Raw genomic sequence first — 9,804 nt, forward strand, 5'->3', positions numbered from 1 at the left:
CTTGTGAAATGGGCCTTGGTGGGGAAGGGGGCAGAATTCAAATGCGTGCCCGTGGCTCTGGTGCCACCTCCTGTAGGGCTTCCTGCCTGGATGGGGCATCTGTCGCGGATGCTTTAGCCGAGATGCCTGCATCGCGGGGGGTTGAACTAGATGACCCTCAAGGTCCCTTTCCAACTCTTTAAGATTCTATGATTCCACCCTACCAGCCCCCACAGCTCAAAAGTTAAGCCCCACGGCTAGGGCATGGGAATTACTTCATGCGACAGAAAGGAGCAGGTACCTTCTGTCCTGTCTTAGCCTCTCGAAATTTGCATGGATGGCAGGTGTGCCTTGCTGCCCCTAATGCAGCAAGATTTGCAGCCATGCAGAAAAGTTATGAACCAGACAGGGGCTGAATTGGCTACCCCTGTGCAATCACCTATGCCCAAAAGGCACTCTGCTCCTTTGCACCTTGCCAGGACTTTGAGGTAATCAGAGGATGCCCTCCCCAGGTGCCACGCTTCTCTGGGGCGCAGTATTTGGGGACCCTCCATTCTCAGGTGCAAACAGCAGCAGCACCCATGCGAGTTTTGCCACTAGGTAAACATGGCTACTCACCCAAGTACTTGACGAAAGTGATACCCTTCACTTGATTGGTGCAGATATTAGTATATTGTCTGTTTTTACATTAAATTGTATGTAAATGAAATGTTGTTTTATTGCAGAGGTGAGGAACCTGAAGCCCTTCCAGATGTTAGTTGGACTCCAGCTCCAATGGTATGGCCAATGGCAGCCCAGCAATATCTTTTGAGTGCCACAGGTTAGCCACCCTTGTCTTTTTGTGTTGTTCTAATGCTGTTTCTCATTCTGGGGGTTGTGTGAACAATGAATAACATGTTACAAATAGTGTAAACAGATAAGCAGAGCAGCCATGCCCAGAGGCAGTATTGCTTTGAGTACCAGATGTTGGGGACTAACTATTGGAACACAGAATGTTTCACTAGCTAGACTTTGTTCTAAGCCCTCACACAGCTCCAGTCAATATGATCAGGTGCTTGGTACAAGCAACCTCTGCCTGAGACCCTGAAGAGCAGCTGCCAATCAGTGTAGACAATATTGGGCTAGGTGGATAAATAATCCAACTTTGGCCCTGTTCCCCACTGGAACCCTTTTTATTTCTGTGCATTAGTTCTGTTACACAGAATTGCCTTGGCAGCTTCCAGTGTTCCTAAAGCAATTCTTATGCCTTTCCTCACCCAACCAACACAGCTATCTCCTTTCTTTGAATTTCTCCTACCCCCACCTCCCTTTTTAAAAGCCACTTCTGTTTTCTAATTCCTTTCCTGCTTTTTACACAAATTACAATTTTGGTTCTGAGATAACCCATAGAGACTCAATGAACGAAGGGAAATGAGCGCTCATTCTCAGAAAACGTGTTAAGTGGCCATATTGATGTCTGCCTCCACTTGTGGGACAGCTCGCAGCATGAGCTAACCAGAAATCTGCCTTGCCGGTTCTTGTCATAGGCAGAATTAAGAGCTGATCTAAGCGCCAGGCATCTTCTTGACTTTGTACCACCACAAAACGTAAAGAGCTGACACGAGACTTTTGGCAGCCTACCTCTCGATTGTTGTTGCAAGACAGACAGCAATGAACATGACAAGTGTTTTCAGTAAAGCATTAATTTCCAGCTCTTCCACAATATGGCTTGAAACATTAATCTTGCCAATAAGCAGCAAATCAAATCAAATAAAGGAAGATGCTGTGTCTTCGCTTTTCAACAAATTCAATTAGGAAGCACTGAAAGTAAGTATCGGACATTTGAGCTGAAATATTCATGCGATGGTGTTTCAAAGCAAATATTTGTGGAGACCATCCGTAACTTTAAGCAAGAAAACCATGAGTGCTAGAAACCTAAATAAATATGAAAGCTGTGCTCTCGAAAAGTTCATCAAGAAGGTCCTTCTCAAGTCTGACATCCAGTGCATTTTTTCTGGGGTTACGCATATCCCTAAACATTTTGTGAATCTTTGTACTTTTGTCCATTTACTGTATTTATTTTTCTCAATTTGAAGTATAAAATGGTGATTTTCTTGAGTCAAAATGAGAGTACCCCTAAACATTTTTTTAGAAAAAAAGCACTGCCGACGGGCTGTAGAAACATAGAGCCAGCAAAAGAGGTTTCAGCTCCCCATACCTGTGTGCCTCTTTTTGAAGCTAACAACAGACACACCCTATATATGACTAGGCCAGACATGCAGTCTGATAAAACCATCAAGCCCAGTTGTAGACCCAAACAATGACTCGCCCACCTGACCAGTATCTCACAGTGATCTTGCTCTTATAAAGTCAGCAAACTGGATTTGATATCTTTGCTGTTAGGTTAATCTGTAGTTGAGTCGTGATAGAATCACAGAACCTGAAGAGCTGGAGGGGGATTGCCAAGGGTCATCTAGTTCAAACCTCTGCAGCAGTGCAGCTCCACCGTACGGCATGTGAAGCTACGGAGAATCAGTTGTGTGTGAGATACCGCAGCTGTACTTCTGCAAGATTCACTCTTGCTCGGTTGGCAGCGAGAAATCTTGCCCACACCAGCGTTTTACCTTGCATTATTACATGCTTTACCTCGGAGATGTTTTAAGGCACTAAAGAGAAATGAAACCTCTCCATTTATCTCTTCAGTAGAAGTAGCTTCCAGTAAGTTGGAAAATAATAATCATAATCATAATTTTTTATTCATACCCCACCCACCTGGCTGGGTTTCCCCAGCCACTCCTCAGATACCTTTTTTTGCTATTTGTTGAGGATGTACGGTAATGCTGTGGGCAGAGAACCTGCATGTGACTGCTTGGGGGCCCCCCTGAAATTCAAGGGGGCCAGAACCATCCCAAGCTATCCACTTAGCAGCAGAAGATGGGTCAGTGTCAAACAGGCTGCAATATACACCCAATTCTGGTTGCCACAACATTCTCTTCTTGTTATTTAAAACATTATGAAGTCAGGGTATAGCCAGCGAAGCATATGCATGATTACAGTTGCTCAATTTTATTATTTTTACTTTTAATATATATTAACCTTTTCTGCAACAAAGTGGTGTTTAATCTCAGCTATGTGTCCATGAAGTTGAAATGAAGGTGCAAACATGGTGGTTTTTTTGTTAATCCACAGGGACGCGGGTGGCACTGTGGGTTAAACAACAGAGCCTGCCAATCAGAAGGTTGGCAGTTCAAATCCCTGCAATGGGGTGAGCTCCTGTTGTTCGGTCCCTGCTCCTGCCAACCTTGCAGTTCGAAAGCACATCAAAGTGCAAGTAGATAAATAGGTACCGCTCTGCTGGGAAGGTAAACGGCGTTTCCGTGCACTGCTCTGGTTCGCCAGAAGCGGCTTAGTCATGCTGGCCACATGACCCGGAAGCTGTACGCTGGCTCCCTCGGCCAATAACATGAGATGAGCGCCACAACCCCAGAGTCATCCGCGACTGGACCTAATGGTCAGGGGTACCTTTACCTTTTTATATACACACCACGAAATAGCAATTGGAATATATACCAAATATGAATACTCAGGTGGATACTAGCTATGTGTATGAGAACTCAGAATCTATATTGAACTTCAAATCATGGAGACTCTGTCTTAACACACACATAGAGGGGGAGGAACCCCTGTGTGCTATGGTACGTAATTGTTCCATTACATATTGTAAAACAGAAGGTCATTTTAGTTATTAAGATGGAGGAGCTGAGAAGACAGTTTCATTGCCAAGGTTTGTTCAACATTCCATATATAATTTAATTGTCCCTGAGAACTTTGTGGAACTTCAAAAACAGAGCGAAGCCAAATTTAAGTCATTTGGATCAGCCAAATTTACAAGCATGAACTTCACTGAGACTACTTGGCTCAGATTTTAAAATTAATCTTCAGCATTTCTTAAAATAAAATAAAAAGTAATGCAAGTTCCCACTTGGCGTTGTGGAATCCAAAGACCCTCCCCTTTGAAAAAGAAACTATAGCACAGAGGTTTGTTAAAAGTCCCCCCCCCCCCCCGGTTGAGGGGTAAGCGTCACAACTTTAAAACCTTATACAGCTTGCCAGTATTCACATTCATTTTTCTCTTTTGCATTTGAAAATGTAATGACAAAATACTAACTAGTTTGTGAGGAGCAGGTAAATAAGCCTAGCTTGCATTGTGGTTTTCTCCATTATCACCTCCAGTCTCATCTGTCAAGTTTGCTTTCAATAAGCACTATTTAAGCCACTTTTAAAAAATCATTTTCTCTCCCATTAAGCTGTATATTTTAGCTCACATTACTTAAAAGCTGTGCAACTGCAAAGCGTTTTTTGTTTGTTTGTTTCAGCATCATGAGAACTCTGGATTATGAATTCTTCTCAGTGGAGACAGACTTTTCAAAAAATTGCAAACGTATCTGCTGTTTGCCTATTATTATAGGCAGGCAGGCGAAAGGCTCATGGATTACACAGAGTCAACAGAGCCACTTTTATGCCACTCAACATTTCCTGTTGCCACTCTGATGCCACAGCTTTCCTATTTATTTTAATGTTTCTAGCACTCATGGTTTCCATATCTTGTTTGATAAAACTGACAGTAGCAATACCAAAAGCTGGAAGTGAGAGGGTATAACGTAACAGTAATTGAAAAGCCATAATGATTTCCACACTGTAACAGGGCTGGATAATATACTCTTTTGGTATGTATACATTTAGAGGTAAGTGGAATGTTCTCCCCAGGGAGGTTCGCCTGGCGCCTTCATTATACTCCTTCAGCCGCCAGGTGAAAACATTCCTCTTCAACCAGGCTTTTGGCTAACATCTTAAACCCTTTTAAAATGTGTTTGTGGGAGTGAAGGTTATTGATTTGTGGTGGGGGTTTTTTGGTTATTGCTTTTATCATGTATTTTGTGCTTTTATATTGTGTTTTTATGTTGTGAACTGCCCTGAGATCTGCGGATGGATAGCAGTAAGTAAGTAAGTAAGTAAGTAAGTAAGTAAGTAAGTAAATAAATAAATAAATAATGGCACTGTGGGTTAAACCACAGAGCCTAGGACTTGCTGATCAGAAGGTTGGCAGTTCGAATCCCGCGACGGGGTGAGCTCCCTTTGCTCGGTCCCTGCTCCTGCCCACCTAGCAGTTTGAAAGCACGTCAAGTGCAAGTAGATAAATACGGTAGGTACTGCTCCGGCGGGAAGGTAAGCGGCGTTTCCGTGCGCTGTTCTGGTTCGCCAGAAGCGGCTTAGTCATGCTGGCCACATGACCTGGAAGCTGTACGCCGGCTCCCTCAGCCAATAAAGCGAGATGAGCGCCGCAACCCCAGAGTTGGCCACGACTGGACCTAATGGTCAGGGTCCCTTTACCTTTATCTGTTCAGGTATTCTGTTCAGAAGAAATTCTTATTAATGGCGACAAAGAGAGGGCTTCGTGTAAATTTATCTCAGAAATTTCATGTTACTTAACTTATGAAAACAAGCGGGGTCTGCAACAAAATGTTGCAGTCTGGAGTGCTGTTGTTGAAGATTCCAGCCAGTTGTGCCCTGTTCTGGAGAACTCCATTCTGTTCGTCCCTACCCTGACAACAACCAGTCAGAATTCTGTGGCCACTGAGCATTCTCAGTCATGATTAAGCTGCTGCTCTTGTTCTAAAAGATTTTTGTAGTTCTGCAAACCTGGCATTTTCCTGAACCTTCCTCTCATGCACGAATGCTGCGACTCTGGCTACATTACACTATCAGCGTATAGGAAACTTGCTATCAATATATACAATAGTATTTTAGTTAGTTAGTTGATAAGTGGTCCAGCCATACTACATCCCTATAATTACATCTGAGAATGATGAAATCTGTGTATGTCTTGCTATATGAGAAATATTCTTGGAGTATTTTCATTTGAAAAACTGGGAGCATCAAGCAGGCTTCCAATTTGAAAAAAGACACAAGAACAACTGAGTGAATTAACAATGTCTATTCTGGAGAAAAGGGCTACTGTGGAAGCAATCAAGTCAGTAGAATACTACATTTTTCCAGAGTCTTTTACAAATATGTAAGATAAATGGACAGTTATAAGAATATATGATCAATACTGAATCATTTGAAGACTGAAATTCCTAACTCTGGAGGTTTAGGGTACTCAAACTCTTATGGTTAATGACTTGGTCCTGAATATAGCTTTTCCTCTCTGTCATTAGGCTTAAACCCAGATCATTTATCTTTTCCTTCCTGCAGCTGATCCAGTAAAAGGCTTTCAGTGAAAAGGCGGGGGGGGGGGGACACACACACAAGAACTGGACTAGACCAAATGTACCTACAACAAAGAGCGTCACAGAATCGCACTCCATCACTGGAGTGGAAACTTTGCACATTTATAAATACAACCGATTTGGGACACACATGTGGTTGTGTTACGCCTCCCCATCTAAAGCTACTAAAATGAAACTGTCTAGAATTAAATCAGTGGCAGAATGACCCCACCCACCCAATCTTGCTACTTGGTTATAACACTCACCTGTACTGCTCACCTCACTAAGGCCATGTACATTAAGTTTGTTGTGTGTCTCCCCCACCCACCCAAGATGGCAAATGACAGCATCACTTTCTGGTGTAGCAGCAAACTAGGAAAGTTGGTTTGCAGAGTTCAAAGCTGTCTTGCCTCCCCCCTCCACTGCATCTTAGGCCACACTTAGGTCTAGTTCTCAGATTTCTTGCTGCTACAGAGTGCTGAGTCATTGCCATCATTTCAATTAAACTAACGGCTTTCATTCCCTCAATCTTTGAAGATGATTCATAGTAGGACTGCAACACATTTCTCCACAGTGGCCTCCAGCTATTGAAAGCATATTCCATGTGGCAATTCACAGCATTTTCGTTGTGCATTGGGGACAGCATTATTATTATTATTATTCCTCCTAGTTTTTAAAGGAGGACACGCAATGCTTACACTAAATTAGATTTTTCTTGGGGGTAGAAAAAAAATTATATACTCTTCTTTGCTAGATTAACCTGCACTCACACTTGCCCGGATCTCATAACACAGAATCATGTTAATTATTCAATAGTGTGTGTACACATTATCCTAAGTCACCATAGACAATATTTACATTGGAGGGCAGGTATACAAGTTTATAAAACACAGTAACAGATCAACCCATCACCCAAACATTATAAAACATAATATTTCCCTGAAGAACATACCAATAATTCCATTTTAGAAGTCTCTGGACTGCAATTCCTAGAAATTATAGTTTGGAAATAATCTGAATAAAAGCAATTGCAAAATTGTTGATTTTTCTTAGATGTGATCCAGACCAATACAGCTAGAAATTACTGAGTTCAGCTCCTCAACCACTTTAATGTAAAGTGTTAAGTAGCAAGGTTGGCCAGTATGATGCAACATGCTCTCAGCTTACCCCCTAGCTTAGGTTATAACTACTCTTTTGAACCACAGTCATGTTTCTAGCACGCCCTCTTCTGTCTATTAAATAAGGTATAAGGCGCTCTAAGTGCTTTGTAGAAAAGCACTCAAAAAACGATCAAGTCAATGAGATTTTCAGCTTATTAATTGCCTTTGCACTTTCTCCAGTATTACTTTGCCATTTAGGTAAGTTACGATCTTCCAAAATACATTTGAAATTAACTTGGAGCATTTCATTTCCCTCCTGAGTCACTGCTTTTATATAACGGTGCATAGTACTTGACAAATCTTCCCTTGTTTTTTAATCTAAAGTCTTGGCTCCATCTTGGTTCCAATTTTTGCATTTCTTTTTAAGGGCAGTTTCCTTCATTTATTCTAAGGGCAGCGGCATGTTTATTTACCTGTTCAAATTACTTCTAAGATACAACTGAAATCTTCTTTTATTCTTCAGTTCTGTTTTATCTTATCTAGTTCATATATTTTATCTTCCATCATTTTACCTGCTGCTGGAGAACCAGGTATATTATGCCTTCATTTAAGATCCTAATAGTTTTTATTTTTCATGCTGTGCTGTTTATAATTGCAACTTTACTACTAATTGCTGCAACCCCCTTGTAACAGATTTCATTGTGGTCCCATACCACTGTTGCCTTTAAGGTAGTATAGTATTGGATTGTCTCTTCCATGTTCTTGTAAAATAACTTAAAATTAAATCTCCAATTGGGGTGTCATATGGAGTCTGAAAATACAGAATTTACCATCATGAGGCATGTATTAATATTTTGTATACCCTGGATGCAGATTGGGCACACAAAAAGGTTTATAGAGGAAAAAACATAACTTATTTTAGAAAAGGAACTGTGAGTGCTGAATAGAAGGTATACTACTAATGATTTGGACTGGGAGCCCTCGTATGCATATCTGCCAAATCAAAGCAGCAGTTTTGTAAAAATAATAATAATAACTACCATTCCTCAATAGGGCAGGGCAATATATTGATACCCATATCATCCAAAACTGGTTTGAAGTCCATTATCGTGATAGCAGTTTCATAATTTTTGACCTGGCAATATATATCTCAAATCATGGTGTGTGTTGTGATGCAAAAATCACAATGAGGGAAAACCATGAAGCCAGCCAATGTTTCTCTCAATCTTGCCGTTAACTCTTGTTGGTTCAAGGCTGCTACAGGGGACAGCGAATCGTAAGAGCAGGTGCCAGCAAAAATCACAATGCAGGGAAAACCGTGAAGCCAGCCAATGCCTTTACATAGCTCCATCCTTATTTCAAACATTGTGTATATGGAGATGTTTAACTGGTGATATAGCACGATGTTGAAAACCAGATATGGCCCAGCCCTATTCCTCATTCAAGGTTAGTCTGCATGTGGTCTCCAACCACTTTTAAATCACCTCCTGTTAATATTAGCAATTTTTGTCAAGGTCTTTCTGAGAAAGTCCCTTTGTGTTACCTTGGGGCTGTATACCAAAGCTATTGTGATAAACCCTTGATAGTGACAGGTACCTGGAGGGGTGCCAGTAACTATATGGCACTTAAAAGGGGAAATTAGAGTATAATATGATTGCTATCCCATGAGACTTTTAAGTGCCAGATGCAGAAAAGTGAAGTCCTAATTGTTTTTGTTTCAATGAACATTGCCAACAGTTAACACGGCAAATTTCCTGAAGGCAGATCATGCTAGGTTCTTTTCTTATGTACTGGGCAATAGGATCTCTCTTGGCTGGGTTTCCTAGACCTTTCACTTTCCAATAAATCCCTTTTCAGTCGCTCTATCCACTGTCATTATTGGGAGTTGAACTGAGCTTGAACATAATAAAATCTACAAGAGTTCATTGCGTGATATATAGCAAACTTAGAACAAACACCCACCCATGTAACAAACAAAACGGAAAAGCTATTTTGCTCCAAAAGATACCAAGGGCTATCACACCTCTTGCAAGCATCTGGCTAAGCATAGGCTAAGCTAGGCTAAGATCAGCAGGTCCTGATCTTTCCACAAAGGCAGTCCCACCTGCTATGCAAGTCCGACTCTCGGATATTAGCGTGTGAGAATTATCATCAATACATGTGTCGTTTGCACTTCAATAAAAGGTTTTATGTAATGGAAAGGTCCTTGCATTCAGGGTTTTCTAAACTAATTTTCTCGAAACAGCTTTTTAAGCTCATTGCCTTTTAAAACTTTTAGCAAAAGCACTGGATGTTTTGGAAAAATCTGGTACGAAACCTGGTTATTATTCACCTCAGTCTGAACTGTCATTCCACTCTACCTAATTCAAAGGGCTATTTAATGGGGGCAGCCTAAGGAAAATAAAATAAAAATTCACCCCAATTTGGCTGGTTTGCTTGCCTCCGTTCCTTCTTAGGGTGCAGGCTGTAGCCTGTGC

The sequence above is a fragment of the Podarcis cretensis genome, assembly GCF_951804945.1.
Source record: "Podarcis cretensis genome assembly, chromosome: 6".
Classification (NCBI taxonomy): domain Eukaryota; kingdom Metazoa; phylum Chordata; class Lepidosauria; order Squamata; family Lacertidae; genus Podarcis; species Podarcis cretensis.